Source organism: Pelophylax lessonae (assembly GCF_965119305.1).
Source record: "Pelophylax lessonae genome assembly, chromosome: 7".
Classification (NCBI taxonomy): Eukaryota; Metazoa; Chordata; class Amphibia; order Anura; family Ranidae; genus Pelophylax; species Pelophylax lessonae.
Genome location: NC_138774.1, coordinates 91,441,187 through 91,455,915, shown reverse-complemented (window position 1 = coordinate 91,455,915; position 14,729 = coordinate 91,441,187). Strand labels below are relative to the sequence as shown.

At 50.1% G+C, this 14,729-nt stretch overlaps 1 long non-coding RNA gene across 1 annotated transcript in view; it reads right to left on the bottom strand.

Moving 5' to 3' along the window:
* The window catches only part of LOC309560729, a 62,380-nt gene that overhangs the window by 26,279 nt on the left and 21,372 nt on the right, over positions 1-14,729 (bottom strand). Inside the window, exon 2 of the long non-coding RNA XR_014225519.1 lies at positions 3,297-3,350. This is a non-coding gene — a long non-coding RNA (uncharacterized lncRNA). The remainder of the gene's footprint in view (positions 1-3,296; positions 3,351-14,729) is intronic.

The window sequence follows — 14,729 nt, the reverse complement described above, 5'->3', positions numbered from 1 at the left end:
ATCCGATCAAGTCCCCCTGAAAAAACTGACAGGCAGACCAAGCCCGTGTGAAAGGTGCCTTATGTCATTATTTGTGATAACAAAGCAATACAAACATTGTTTTAGGGACAAACTAGGCTTTTTCTTTTGACATATATTTTGTATGGAATACATAAACAAAACAACTAACACAATTTTTATTTTGAGTAGCGTTCATTTTAAAAATAAGAGTTTTACTGCAAAATAAAAAGCATACCTTTTATTCTTTTCCTGTTTAAAATTACACTAAAATTGTGTTTCTAGTGCAAAAGGATGGCAAAGTTATTTGCAAATACAAAAGGGCAATATTTTTACATTTAGGTAATTTTTCCTGGGACACAGTAATAATAAGATCAAACTAAACTAAAGAAACAGAAAAAAAGATATAAAAAAGTTAGCATAAAAATAATAGCCTAGGAAGAAGTAAAGAAAGCAATTAATTAGGATTATTCACATATATGGGAATTGGATGCGTTTTGAACGTGAACCCGACCGGTGTTCTGCCGAAAACTCCAACTTGCCGAGAACTGCAACCACGTCACTTCCAGTGACTCTACACCAGAAATAATTGGAGATTTTGAACACTTGGTGTTTTCACAGAACACCGGCAGCTTATACACTCCGGTACACGCTATAATGAGTGGACATTGAAGGAAGCAAAAAACAGCAAATTGCTGCAGTCAGAAGTGAGCGCTGTGTTTGTTTACCCACACAGGGCTCTCTTCGGTAAAGTCCAGAGCCAATTGTCAGGTGCCGGTGACCAATCACCAATCGCAGCACCAGGTCCAGCCTTAGGTGTTCAGGCGCCCTGTGCAAGCGAATCTTGTGGCGCCCCTCCCTCTCATCCTAACCCCTCACCCCCTGGTTATCTAAACATACACAAAGAGGAAAAAAAAATTGTAACAAATAAGAGAGAGATGCAGGGGCTGCAGGCATGGTGCAGGAGATGTAGAGGCTGCAGGCATGATGCAGGGGCTGAGGGCATGATGCAGGGGCTTCGGGCATGGTGCAGGAGATGCAGAGGCTGCAGGCATGATGCAGGGGCTGAGGGCATGATGCAGGGGCTGTGGGCATGGTGCAGGAGATGCAGAGGCTGCAGGCATGATGCAGGGGCTGAGGGTATGATGCAGGGGCTGCGGGCATAGTGCAGGAGATGCAGAGGCTGCAGGCATGATGCAGGGGCTTAGGGCATGATGTAGGGGCTGCGGGCATGGTGCAGGAGATACAGGGGCTGCGGGCATGGTGCAGCAGATGCAGGGGCTGCGGGCGGTGCAGGAGATGCAAAGGCTGCGGGCATGATGCAGGGGCTGTGGGCATGGTGCAGGAGATGCAGGGGCTGTGGGCATGGTGCAGGAAATGCTGGGGCTGCAGGCATGGTGTAGGAGATACTGGGCTGCGGGCATGACGCAGGGCTGTTAGCATGGTACATGCAGGGCTGTGGGCATAGTACAGGAGAGGCAGTGCTGCGGGCATAGTACAGAAGATGCAGAAACTGCGGGCATGGTGCAGGAGATGCAGGGGATGCGGGCATGGTACAGGAGATGCAGGGGCTGCCGGCATGGTGCAGGAGATGCAGGGGCTGCGGACATGGTACAGGAGATGCAGGGGCTGCCGGCATGGTGCATGAGATGCAGGGGCCACAGGCATGGTGCAGGAAATGCAGGGGCTGCAGGCATGGTGTAGGAGATGCAGGGCTGTGGGCATGATGCAGGGCTGTGGGCATGGTACACGCAGGGCAGTGGGAATGGTACAGGAGAGGCAGTGCTGCGGGCATAGTATAGAAGATGCAGAGGCTGCAGGCATGGTGCAAGAGATGCAGGGGCTGCGGGCATTCTACAGGAGATGCAGGGGCTGGGGGCATTGTACAGGAGATGAAATGGCTGCAGGCATGATGCAGGAGCTGCGGGCATGGTGCAGGAGATGCAGGGGCTGCTGGCATGATGCAGGAGATGCAGGGGCTGCGGACATGGTGCAGGAGATGCAGGGGCTACGGGCATGGTGCAGGAGATGCAGAGGCTGCGGGCATGATGCAGGGGATGCGGGCATGGTGCAGGAGATGCAGGGGCCGCGGGCATGGTGCAGGAGATGCAGGGGCTGCAGCCATGGTGTAGGAGATGTAGGGCTGCGGGCATGATGCAGGGCTATGGGCATGGTACAAGCAGGGCTGTGGACATGGTACAGGAGAGGCAGTGCTGCAGGCATAGTACAGAAGATGCAGTGCTGTGGGCATGGTACAGGAGATGCAGTGCTGCAGGCATAGTACAGAAGATGCATTGCTGTGGGCACGGTACAGGAGATTCTCCTGGAATCTCCTCTACCAAAGATGCAGTGCTGCGGGCATTCTCCATACCCACAGCACTGCATCTCCTGTACCATGCCCACAGCCCCTGCATCTCCTGTATAATGCCCGCAGCCCCTGCATCTCCTGCACTGTCTCACCTACCATTTGGTGAGGAGCCTTGCATTCAAATTCTTTTTTTTTTTTTGGCATGATGTTATCACCGATAATATTACTGCAACATTTTTTGTCATAAATTTCTTTTTTCCTTGTACATGTTTGTTATTGTTTAGTGGAAAAATTACAATAAAGAGATATTGAATTAAAAATGGCGCCCCCCAGGCACCAACACGTCACCGCGCATGCGCCGCCTGCCCGAGAATAGCCGTGCGTGTTTTTCAGGTGGGTTTTCTTCAGCCAGCCCCATCTTCAGACAGTCCTGCTGTGACTCGTCCTGGCTGTGAGTAACTGACTGCTGCGAGCTGTGATGGCCGCACGGTGCCCCTGTTGCCCATGGCACCCTGTGCGGCCACACAGCTCGCACACCCCAAAGGCCGGCCCTGCGCAGCACAGCTGGGATAGCGGGGGTGCGCGGGCGTGCACTCTACCCCAGCTAGGTACTTGATCTGATACAGAGCGGCTGCCCTTCCGCATTATACGTATATACATTTTTCCAAACAGAAAGTGTCAAAATATATATAAATATGTTTTTCTTTAGTAGAGTAGGGGAAGGCTAAAACCTCTGCCAAATTTTTATCCCTGTTAAAGACTTTCCCTCACTTCCTGTGTGGTGAAACTCTTGTCAGCAGAACAGGAATTAAGGGTTAATCTCACTAAGGAATAGCGTCCCAGATAAACTGACCGGAGTTCTAATCCATTCCCATTCTATCCAAAACTAGAAAAAAACTTTTTTCGCTTGACATACACTTTAACTGTCTAAAAATGATAATGGTGAAATTAGTTCTGTAAAATGAAAGTTTTATATAAATAAGAATCTTACCCTTAAAATGTCTTCTCCTCTGTTATGGCACAGGCAGGCTGTGGAGATCTGCAACTGAATACAAATATAGCGGTGTTACTGATAATTACTAGAATTCTAAAATAAAACACAAAGTCACAGCAATATCGTGCCCTTCAGCGCCATGTAGTTTGGGCCCCGACAGTCTTCATACCTACGATATATACTCTGAGAGGTCTGTACAGGTGGTGTATTGTTCTCTCTTTGGTATTTACAAGTGTGTGAAAAAGGAAGTTTAAAACTCTTTCCTGGCAGCTCCGCCTTTTTCTACAATCGTGTTTAAATGAAAACCACACTTTGAGTGTAAATACATTATGAGTGTTCAGAGGCATTATATTCTGAGCATTCAGTGTTTTCCGTTCTTCGTTTGCTCAAAAATCCAAACCAGCTGCCATATACACAAAAACTACTCACGTTCCCCAATGTGCATTAAATTAGGAGAAATGGTTACTCTTTACAGGCTAAGTTCACCGTAAGAAAAAATATTTTTTTCAGTAAAAGATTTGCATTTATTATTTTTTTTACACATGAGCCTGCAAAGTATTGCACCCAAGACATACCTCCCAACTTTTTGAGATGGGGATGAGGTACACCTATTAGCAAAAGTATTAGTTACATACACCCCGAAGTGCTTTTTTTTTTTTTTTTACCACTACCATTCCTTTATTTTGGCATTTGGAATTTACAAATGCAGCAGTTTAGAAATTGGATGAAAGCAAGGCCCCGGAACGAAAAAAAAAAATTGCGTAGGGCAGACATGACAAGGTGAAGAGGGGAGAAAGGTCAAGAAAGAGTTAAATTGAGGAAAGCTATGGTTGAGTAAAATGGGGGCTTATTTGATTGGAGGAGGTGATGTCTGGGTGGGGTTTGGTGCAGTTTAGGAGGGGTGGTTCCTATATTGGCGGCCAGAGGGAGATCAACGGACGCAGAGGAAGGAACTTCTTGTGAGCTTGGTGAGGATCATCCTTTTGCCCTGTTTCAGGGCCTCCGGACTACACATGGCCGAGCTGGATACTCTTATGGCCCAGCTCAGGGCGGCAGTCGCTCTACATGGGAACGAGTGGCTCCGTGCCCGGGTCTCATCCTTGATGGGTGTATATGGCTCTCCCACTGCAGCGGGGGGGGGGGGGCTGGATTTCCCACGTGCTCAGAGGTCTCTGCCTCCGGAGCGCTTTACACCAGACTTCTCCCCCCAAGCTCAGCATTATTACAGGAACCCTGACAGGGACCCTCCAGGGCCGCCAGCAAAGCGAGCATCTGGCCCTCAAGCCGCTGGGAGGAATCCTCTACAAAAACAGAGCTCTGGGGGCGGAGAGCGCAGGCAGGTTTCTGCCTCTCCCTGGCCCGATCGGGGGAGATCTCTGGACAGTGCGGACTCCTCTCTTGGTGATGTGCCTGTCAGGGCAATGTCTCGGCGTGGGAGTGGCTTAGCTGCGGCCACCGGGCCGGCTCACGTCACGGCCGGTGGCTCCCTTCCCTGGACTGATACCACTACAGCTGTGGCCAGGCAGAGGAGTGGCATTAAAAGGAGCATGTAGGGCGCCCAGGGCTCTGGGCCTTTCTCCGGGCAGACCAGGACAAAGGAGCTGGAGTGAGGGGGCATGGATGTCTGCCACTCAGTTCCACGAAATCCAGGAGTGTGGACCCTAGAGTGCCTCTGGTGGAGGTGTCCCAGGAGTGTCACTCGGAGGGCGAGCTCTCCATTTCTGAAGAGGAGGAGCCGTGCGGCCATCCGTCAGCGAGGGATTCGGGACCAGCGGCTGGTGGGACCCCCCCTAAGCAGCTGGGTGAGTGATCTTTCTTCTTTGTCTGTGTGTGCATTGCATGGACTGTTAGGTGTGGGTGGAGGGGCTAATTCATTAAGATCGGTGTCTGTGGCCCCTCAGGTGGCGGGCGTTGGTACTGCCGCCTGGGGGTCGGAGAAAGCGTTAAGCAATTTTCTTTGGGTTTGCGGGAGTTGGTGGGGCGGTTGGAGCCGGGGGGGCGTGGTTCGCCCCACGCCTACGGTGGCATGGGTCCCGCCAGGTTCGGGGGGGGGGCATCATGTGGGCATGTCACTGTGCCCGTGGGTGACTCTGTGGCAGTTGGTGTGCTTCCCGTAGGGCCTTCACCGGTTACGAGTGGGATCCTGCCCCCTGACATGGTGGCTGCGGTGGATGTCGTGGTGTCGGTGGACAAGACTGGGACAAAGAGAGGATGGCGTTGGGAAGGCGAACATGGTCCGACTGGACGATTTGGCTAGGTGTGAGGTTTATGTTTGTTTCGAAGGTCCACTGGGTGAGCATTTGAGGCCAGAGGTCCGAGAGAAGATTTGAAAGGGTGAGTATGTGGAGATTTTCACTCCTTTGCCTCTTGAAAAATGTAATCTGGACAGGCTCAAGCTGGAGGAACACAAGAAGCGGCGATATTGGCTGATCCCACATACTTTCCCTAATTGGCTGCAGGCGTTTGCCATTCTGGTAAGCGTTCATCTACCCCTGGACAGCCGGCCGCAAAGAGGTGGGGTTTCTGCTGGCAGTTTAATGAAGGATCCTGTAAATTTGAGGGGACTTGCTGCTTCAAGCACTAATGCTCCGGTTTCGCCTAATCCATCACCTTTCCTTCCCAAAGGGAGGGTCAGTGAATTATGCGATTGATTCGGAGGCGTGTGTAGTGTCTTATACGTCCTTCGATGCTGCTGTGTTTTGGGTTCGTCACTATGGGCGCGGTGCTCTAATGGCAAAATATGACATTGAAGCCACGTTCCGGCTGCTTCCGGTTCACCCGGACAGTTTTCGCTTGTTAGGCTGCTGGTGGCGGTGCTGGTGGCAAGGGGCGTATTATGTGGATCATTGCCTCCCCATGGGCTGTTCCATATCCTGCGCATTGTTTGAGATGTTCAGCTCCTTTGTTGAGTGAGTGGTGTGAGATGTTTCTGGGGTGAATCCCATCATCCACTATTTGAATGATTTTCTTTGTGTGGGACCGCCCTCCTCCAACGTGAGTGCGGTTCTTCTTGCCACATTGCAACACATCGCTGTGCGTTTTGGGATTCCATTGGCCCCGGATAAGACGGAAGACCCGGCGACAATGCTTAGCTTTCTGGGCATTGTGGCGGATTCTGAGGCCATGGAGTGTCGTCTGCCGGAAGATAAGCTGTTGGCCCTTAAAGCGGAAATTAGGGGGGTACTGGGATTGCGCAAGATTCAGCTTCGCAGCTTAAAGTCATTGCTGGGTAAGTTGAATTTTGCTTGTCACATTATGCTCATGGGTCGAGTCTTCTGGCGAAGGCTGTCGGCGGCCAATGCAGAGGCGAAATCGCCCACGCATTTTGTTCGTCTGAATAGGGAACATAGGGAAGACCTGCGGCTATGGCACAGTTTTTTGGACTATAATTGGAGGTCCTTGTGAATGTCTGGGCCTGTCAGCAATTTTGACCTGGAGCGTTTTTCATGGACGCGGCCGGCTCTACTGGTTACGGGGCATTTCACTAGGGTTGGAACGCGTCGCCGTGTGCGTGGAAAGAGGGAGGTCTACTTTGAAATTTAGTGCTCTTGGAGCTTTTCCCGGTGGTGCTGGCCATGGAAATCTGGAGTGAGGCATTCAGGAATTTGAAGGTACGTCTGCATTGCGACAATCTCGGAGTAGTCCAGGTCATTAACCGCACCTCGGCTTCTTCTCAGCCAGTGGTGCGGCTTCTTAGGCACTTGGTTTTGCATTGTCTTCAGTTAAATGTTTTTCTTTATGCTGTGCATATACCAGGGGTGAATAATACTGTGGCTGACGCCTTGTCTTGCTTTCAGTGGGGCAGGTTCCAGGAGTTGGCACCAGACTGGCTGTGGGGAATTGCCTTGGGGTCATCGCTGGATGGATCAGGAGGTCAGCGAGTGAGTCAACGTGGTCGCCTATTCCAAGGTATGGCTGGAGTGGCTGGAAGTGTTGCGGGTGGTGGACGTGGATCCTATGGCCCCGGACGTTAGGTTGGTGGACCTGTACTTTATTTCTAGGCACTTTGAGAGGGGCACGTTGGTGTCGGCCATAGCGCACAAGTTGTCCGGCTTGGCTTTCTTTTTTAAGCTACTGGGTAGCTACGACTTTACAAAATATTTTTTGGTTCGGCAGACGCTGAAGGGGTATAGCCGGTCCTACCGGGGTGAGGATGCTAGGCGCCCTGTGTCATTTACCTTCTTGCAAGATATTTTCGCTATGTTGGGTGCACAGTGTGCTTCCAGTTACGAGGTTTCCTTGTTTAAAGTGGCATTCTCTCTCGCTTTTTTCGGAGCCTTCACGATAGGGGAGCTGGTCAACCCTTCCAAAGCAGTTTCGGGGGGCATACTGGCGCAGGATGTTTCTTGAGGGGAGGATGGAATTAGTCTACTTCTCCGCAGGTCTAAAATGGATCAGTCTGGTAAGGGGGTCCGAGTTAAATTGTTTGCAGTGCCGACATCGCCTTTGTGCCCCGTGGGCACGGTCAGAGAATTTCATGCTATGCGCCCGTGAGTAGCAGGGTCGTTTTTGATACATACGGACGGGTATTCTTTATCTAAGTTTCAATTAATTTCGGTGTTCCAAAAATGTCTGGGTGCTTTGGGTTTGGATGCAAAAAGTTATGCCTCACACTCCTTTTGCATTGGGGTGGCCACGGAGGCCGTTTGATGGGGGTTGGATGAGGAAGCAGTCAAGCGTATCGGCAGGTGGGATTCTAAGATGTTTTTACTGTACAGTATGTTCGCCCGCATCTTTTGTCGGCTTAAAGGGATGGGTGTGTGTATGTCGGTGTCTCTTCTGTGTTTGCTTCTGCAATCGTTGGTGTCATTTGTTTGTGTCTTGTTCCTATTTCTTTCAGGTGTTGAACCTTGCCTCGTCTGGATACTGGGACACTCCTTTGTGTTTTGGGGTGCCCGGCGAGCAGACGTTCGTCCTAATGGTAGACAACTGGTCTTCTCTTGACATGAGGCCTGTGTATGGTGGCTAGGTGTGTCGGGTATGCAGTGGTGCAGGAGTTCATCGTTTTTCACGGCTGGATAGGCATCCGGATATTCTGGTACTGCATGTAGGGGGTAATAATTTGGGCATTAGATCCACGAGGGACTTGATTAGGGACATAAAATTTGATTTCCTTCGGGCTCCGCATGGCTTTTCCGGAGTTGCTCATTGTGTGGTCCGATATGGTTGCCCGCACGTCACGGCGGATGGCCAGGTCGGTTGAGCGGCTCAATAAGGCCCGCATAAAATTAAATAAGGAGGTGGGTAAATCTGTTTGTTGCAATGGAGGGTTGGTGGTTCGACACTTGGATTTGGAGGTGGATACATGGAGGTACCTGCGAGGTGACAGCATGCACCTCAATGCAGTAAGGGACGGATTTGTGGTCCCTTGGGTTGCAAGATGGGATATAGCGAGCCTTGAGGGTGTGGAGGGGCACTCAAGGGTAAGGGTTTACCCTTGGCGTGCCGTGGCATTTTTTTTTTGGTCTTTGCTGGCGGGGGGTGAAAATTTTAGGATAAGTGTATGGTTTGGGACCCATCGTTGGTATGTGTCCCCATGGTGCATTCCACTTAATGTCAGTTTAACTGTAATTTGAAATGGTTGCGCTGCGGGGAGTGTGTTGTTTCCAAGTCGGTGTGATGCCCCTGGAGGACTATTAGAATAAAGGTCCCGCAGTGCATGATTGGAACATTTTGGGGGTGCCTCAAAGACCAACAAGCTTAGCGACTGATCTGTTTCTGTTTAAAGGAATGTTTTTTCTCCTTTATGTTAAGTTAAAATTGGTAATAAAATTGGCTGCTATGGCCAATTTTTACTCAACTTGTGTGGTCTCATTTATTGAGGTAAATTGTGAGGTGTTTGTTGGGGTGGGGTAGAGTTTGGCCTTTCAGCCAGGGTATAAGTTTGGGGACATCTATTCTACACTGGTCAAGGTTTAGCACTGGGAAACTCTTTTTGAAAGAAAAAAAAAAGTACATTTTATATACAAGTATATAGATCAGACCAAAATAAGAAAATGAGGAGGAAAGAGGGAAAGAGGGACTTTTTTTTTCCAAAACAGGGACAGTCCCTCTAAATCAGGGACAGTCCTTCGAAATCAGGGACAGTTAGGAGCTATGCCCAAGATCAGTGGCTCATGGGTGCAATTTCAGACTCTTGCAGACTTTTCCTCCAGCATTCTGCCGGCACTTCTGTATGAGCTTTCAGTTAAAAACTTGAGGAAGCGTCAAAAGACTACGAGTGCACTTATTACCACACTTGTAGTTCTCTACAACTCCATCTGCCACTGTGGCTTAAACTATTTACATTAAGGTTACTCCCTCTTTCCGGAGACAGTCCCTATTGTTAGGGGGTGTACCCAGATTTGTCAGGTGCCATAACATCTGCAGAGCGCCAATCCAGCCGAAGGCTAAAACGACAATTAAAACATGGTTCCACTAGAGAGCCCTGTGCTTGCATGGTGATTCATGATGCCACGCATACAGACCACTCAAGTTGTGCAGTTTTGGACTGATGTTTGCAATGTGATGAATTTGGGCTTGTGCACTGCAAACTTTACTATGCTGGGCCCTGGCAGACAATTGAGACAAGCTGACACCTGCACATAACTGCTGATCTGATCCCTGAACTCTTATTCCTGACCTCTAATCGCTCTTTGTTACTTAACCCTGATCCCTGGCATCTGTGTGTTTCTTAGACCTGGCCACTAATCTTGACCTCTTAAACCTATGTGCTACGTAATCCGGACCCCTGAACTCTTTGCACTATTTAATCCTGACCTGTGTGCTTCTTAATTCAGACCCTTGAACTTTATGTGTTGCTTAATCTTGACCCCTGAACTCTGTGCGCTATTTCATTTTAACCCGGGGCGTAACTAGAACCTTCAGGGCCCCGGTGCAAAAAAAACATGAAGGGCCCCCCTGACTCTGTTCCGGGGGCCTTGCCACTGATCCAGGGCTCTTCACTCCCATCGCAGGGCTCTTTATTGCGGTCCCACAGCAGGACCCTTTCATGGGTTCTGCAGCTGGACCCCTTTCTTTATAGTTGCCAACCTTTCCAAAAAAATTTCAGGGACACCTTTTTTTTTCTATGTGTTCAGCCAGCCACTGTAGGTGGAGAACATATCTTAATTAGGGGTGGGCCATTTAAAATGGGCATGATTCTACAAGAACCATCTGATGGCATACTCCTTTGATGCTAAAAACAGATGGATAGGGATCCATTCCCCATCCGTCCAGTGGATCAGATCAGATGACAGTCAGATGGAAACGGACAGGCAGTCTGTTTCCATCCGACAGTCTCATAGAGAGCAGGGTCTGTGTCCACTCTGCATCAGTGGAGCAGACAGGAACCGGTCATATGTTTGCTCAGCGGGGATAAGCGGAGAGATCTCCTGCTGAGCAAGCGGATTCCACTGACGGGTCTGCCCCGTGTGAAAGGGGCTTTAGCGGTGTTTTTGTCGGGTGCCAAGATGCAGATCTGTGGGGTGCAGAGATGTGCGGCAAAGTACATATACTGTATGTATGTGGGGTGTCTGGGGGGCATCTGTTTTTCCCTGTATACAGTGGAGAGGGGAGGGACCAGTGACCCGGCCAGCTATTGGCTTCAGTTTGTAAACTGAAGCCGATAGCTGCCCAGGTCAATGGCCCCTCCCCACTGTATTCAGGGAAGTTAATTGCAAGCTGGAGAGAGATTCCGCGGGCACCACAGAGCTGCCGTTTGCCCCTTCCACTGCATAGTAAATGAACACCCAGGGGTGCAGGGGGAGATGCCGGGTCTTGGGCCAGGGGTGCAGGGGGAGATGCCGGGTCTTGGGCCCCCCCACAGTGGCAGAACACCAGGGCTGTGACTGCTGTGACCCTGGTAGTTCCCCCACTGTGGTGACCTATCTCCCTCTCTTCTTTCCCCCATCTGTCTCCCTCCCCTCTGCTCTTCCAAGACCTTTACATTCTTTCAGTTCCAGTTGGGCTGGCCTTAGATTGTGCAAATTTCTTTCCTGCAGCCACAGGTTGCAGGAAAAACATTTGCACAATTCCCCCATCAAAACAGACAGTGCTGACAGGGGAATCCCTCCTGCTGAGCCATTGTTTGTTCCCGACAAACAGCGATTATCGCTAGCAGAGCTATAGCAACCGCTAGCGATAATGATAAAATAATTTACCAGGCTGGATGTACCCAAGTTGAACAATCGATCAACTTGGGTACATTCAGCCTGCCCATACATTGGTCAAATCTCAGCCAGTTCCTGCTGAACTGGCCAAGATTTCAAACTGTCTATGACCGGCCTTAGCACTTAGGCAGGCCATGCATTAATCACTTTTTTTCATTCAACTATTAAGTTGAATAAAAAAAAAAAAAGAAGATCCAACTCCCCCATCTACACATTCCAGGTGGATGGGGGAATCCTCCCACTGTGGACCAGTGGCCAAAAAGTGGTTCCTGCACAGATGTCTATTGAAATCGCCCCCCGAAGTCATCAAAAGTACTGCAGGAACTACTTTTGGGAATCAGTGCCGCACCACAAAGTCGGCATCGCACTGATTCGGACGGTGCCATTGACGGTAATTGGCTCCGATTTGACATGCAGTTTGACATGTCAACTCACATGTCAAATCGGACCAATGTGAACATGGGCTAAATATGATAGTGGTTTTATTGATCAGTGGTTTTATTGATCAAAGCCAACAACAGGCATGAAGCTCACGTGGCTGCTAAAAAATATTGTGACTGGGAGCATCACCTGGATCACATCCCAATTGGCATGTCAACAGAGAAGGTTATACAGTGTTACCGCTGCTAGGTGACCAGGTGGGAGCTCAGTTGTCTACAACCAATAGTGTGAGCCTTCCTCTGCATGCACCCATCAGCCACATAATGTCATCAGCACTGGGTCCAAATAGACTGCCGCTACTGCCAAGGAGACAGACGCCAGACCAGCGCTGTCAATAGCAGGGGCAGGACAGCAAGAGGAGACTGGGGACCCCCAGAGTGGTAGAACATCAGGCCCCGGTCGCAAGTGCAACCTTTGCAACCCTGGTAGTTCTACCACTGCTTTGGACACTTTTATGGAGCTTCCTGGTGTGCTGGTGACATATCTCTTGCTTTCTGCCACCCTGGGGGGCCCCAATACAGAAGGAAGGGTCCCACTGCAGGGTTGTAATAAATGGCCCCACAACAGGAGTAAAGGGCTCCAGGATCAGTGGGGAGGGCTGCGGAACCAGAGGAGAGGGCCATGGGACTGATGGGGGGTGTCAGGGGGGCCCTTAAAGGTTTCTTGCATCGGGGCCCTGAAGGTCCTAGTTACACCACTGCTCTGAGCCATTCAGCCATATCAGCAGTGGCGGCTGGTGCATATAGGGCGCAGGGGTGCCGCCCCCCCATCCATGCGTCCAGCCCCCTAATCTACATGCAGGGCGCCGGTCGCATGTACTTCAGTGGGGCTTTTTTTTTTAGCCATGTGATTAGAGCCAGAGGCTCTAATAGGCAAAAAAAAGGGTGAGCTCGGGGTGCAGTGCTCTGAGCCCACCCAGTTGTGTGACAATAGCGAATGAAAATTCGCTATTGTCAGACGGATCCTCCTCCTGGCCAATCAGGAAGCGGGTTCTGAGACCTGTTTCCCAATTGGCCGAAAGGAGAAGCCATGCCATCGGGCATGGAGGAGGAGACGCAGAATACGGGGAAGAAGCCGCCGCCGTTCGCCTGCTGAAGATGGGTGAGTGAGCCGGAGGGGGGGGGGGGGGGGTCCTGTACTGTACTGTCATGTCATGATATGCTGTGGGTCCTGTACTGTAATGCTGTGTGTACTGTGTGCGGCCTGGTGTGGTCCGAGGGGGGGGGGTGTATGGTGCGGTCCGTCTGCGCCCCCCCGGCCCATCGAGAAACAGCCGCTACTGCATATCAGTGTTTCAGTGGCAGTGGCGGGAGGTGCGGGGTGCGGGCGGGCTGAGCGGCTCCCGCTACATATCAATGACTGTCGAGGATAAGCTGCACATGTTCCACTAAGTAAACATTACTGATATGTCAGCTCTGAGCAGTGATAGCGGGCAATGAAGTCCTTGTATGCTGCACATTGCACACATGTACACACTGGTACAAACATTACCTGTCCACCTACCGACCTATATATAAGACCTACTAACCTCTATATAAGCCCCCCAACACCTACCTGTCTCTATATAAGACCTCCAGACACCTACAAATGTCTATATAAGACATTCTAACACAATTACCTCTATATAAGACACCAGACACCTACTGACCTCTATATGGACCTACCAACCTCTATATAAGACTCCATAAAACCCCCTGACCTCTACAGTGGGTACGGAAAGTATTCAGACCCCCTTAAATTTTTCACTCTTTGTTATATTGCAGCCATTTGCTAAAATCATTTAAGTTCATTCTTCTTCCTCATGAATGTACACATAGCACCCCATACTGACAGAAAAACACAGAATTGTTGACATTGTTGCAGATTTATTAAAAAATAAAAACTGAAATATCACATGGTCCTAAGTATTCAGACCCTTTGCTGTGACACTCATATATTTAACTCAGGTGCTTTCCATTTCTTCTGATCATCCTTGAGATGGTTCTACACCTTCATTTGAGTCCAGCTGTGTTTGATTATACTGATTGGACTTGATTAGGAAAGCCACACACCTGTCTATATAAGACCTTCCAGATCACAATGCATGTCAGAGCAAATGAGAATCATGAGGTCAAAGGAACTGCCTGAAGAGCTCAGAGACAGAATTGTGGCAAGGCACAGATCTGGCCAAGGTTACAAAAAGATTTCTGCTGCACTTAAGGTTCCTAAGAGCACAGTGGCCTCCATAATCCTCAAATGGAAGACGTTTGGGACGACCAGAACTCTTCCTAGAGCTGGCCGTCCGGCCAAACTGAGCTATCGGGGGAGAAGAGCCTTGGTGAGAGAGGTAAAGAAGAACCCAAAGATCACTGTGGCTGAGCTCCAGAGATGCAGTCAGGAGATGGGAGAAAGTTATAGAAAGTCAACCATCACTGCAGCCCTCCACCAGTCGGGGCTTTATGGCAGAGTGGCCCGACGGAAGCCTCTCCTCAGTGTAAGACACATGAAAGCCCGCATGGAGTTTGCTAAAAAACACCTGAAGGACTCCAAGATGGTGAGAAATAAGATTCTCTGGTCTGATGAGACCAAAATAGAACTTTTTGGCCTTAATTCTAAGCGGTATGTGTGGAGAAAACCAGGCACTGCTCATCACCTGTCCAATACAGTCCCAACAGTGAAGCATGGTGGTGGCAGCATCATGCTGTGGGGGTGTTTTTCAGCTGCAGGGACAGGACGACTGGTTGCAATCAAGGGAAAGATGAATGCGGCCAAGTACAGGGATATCCTGGACAAAAACCTTCTCCAGAGTGCTCTGGACCTCAGACTGGGCCGAAGGTTTACCTTCCAACAAGACAATGAC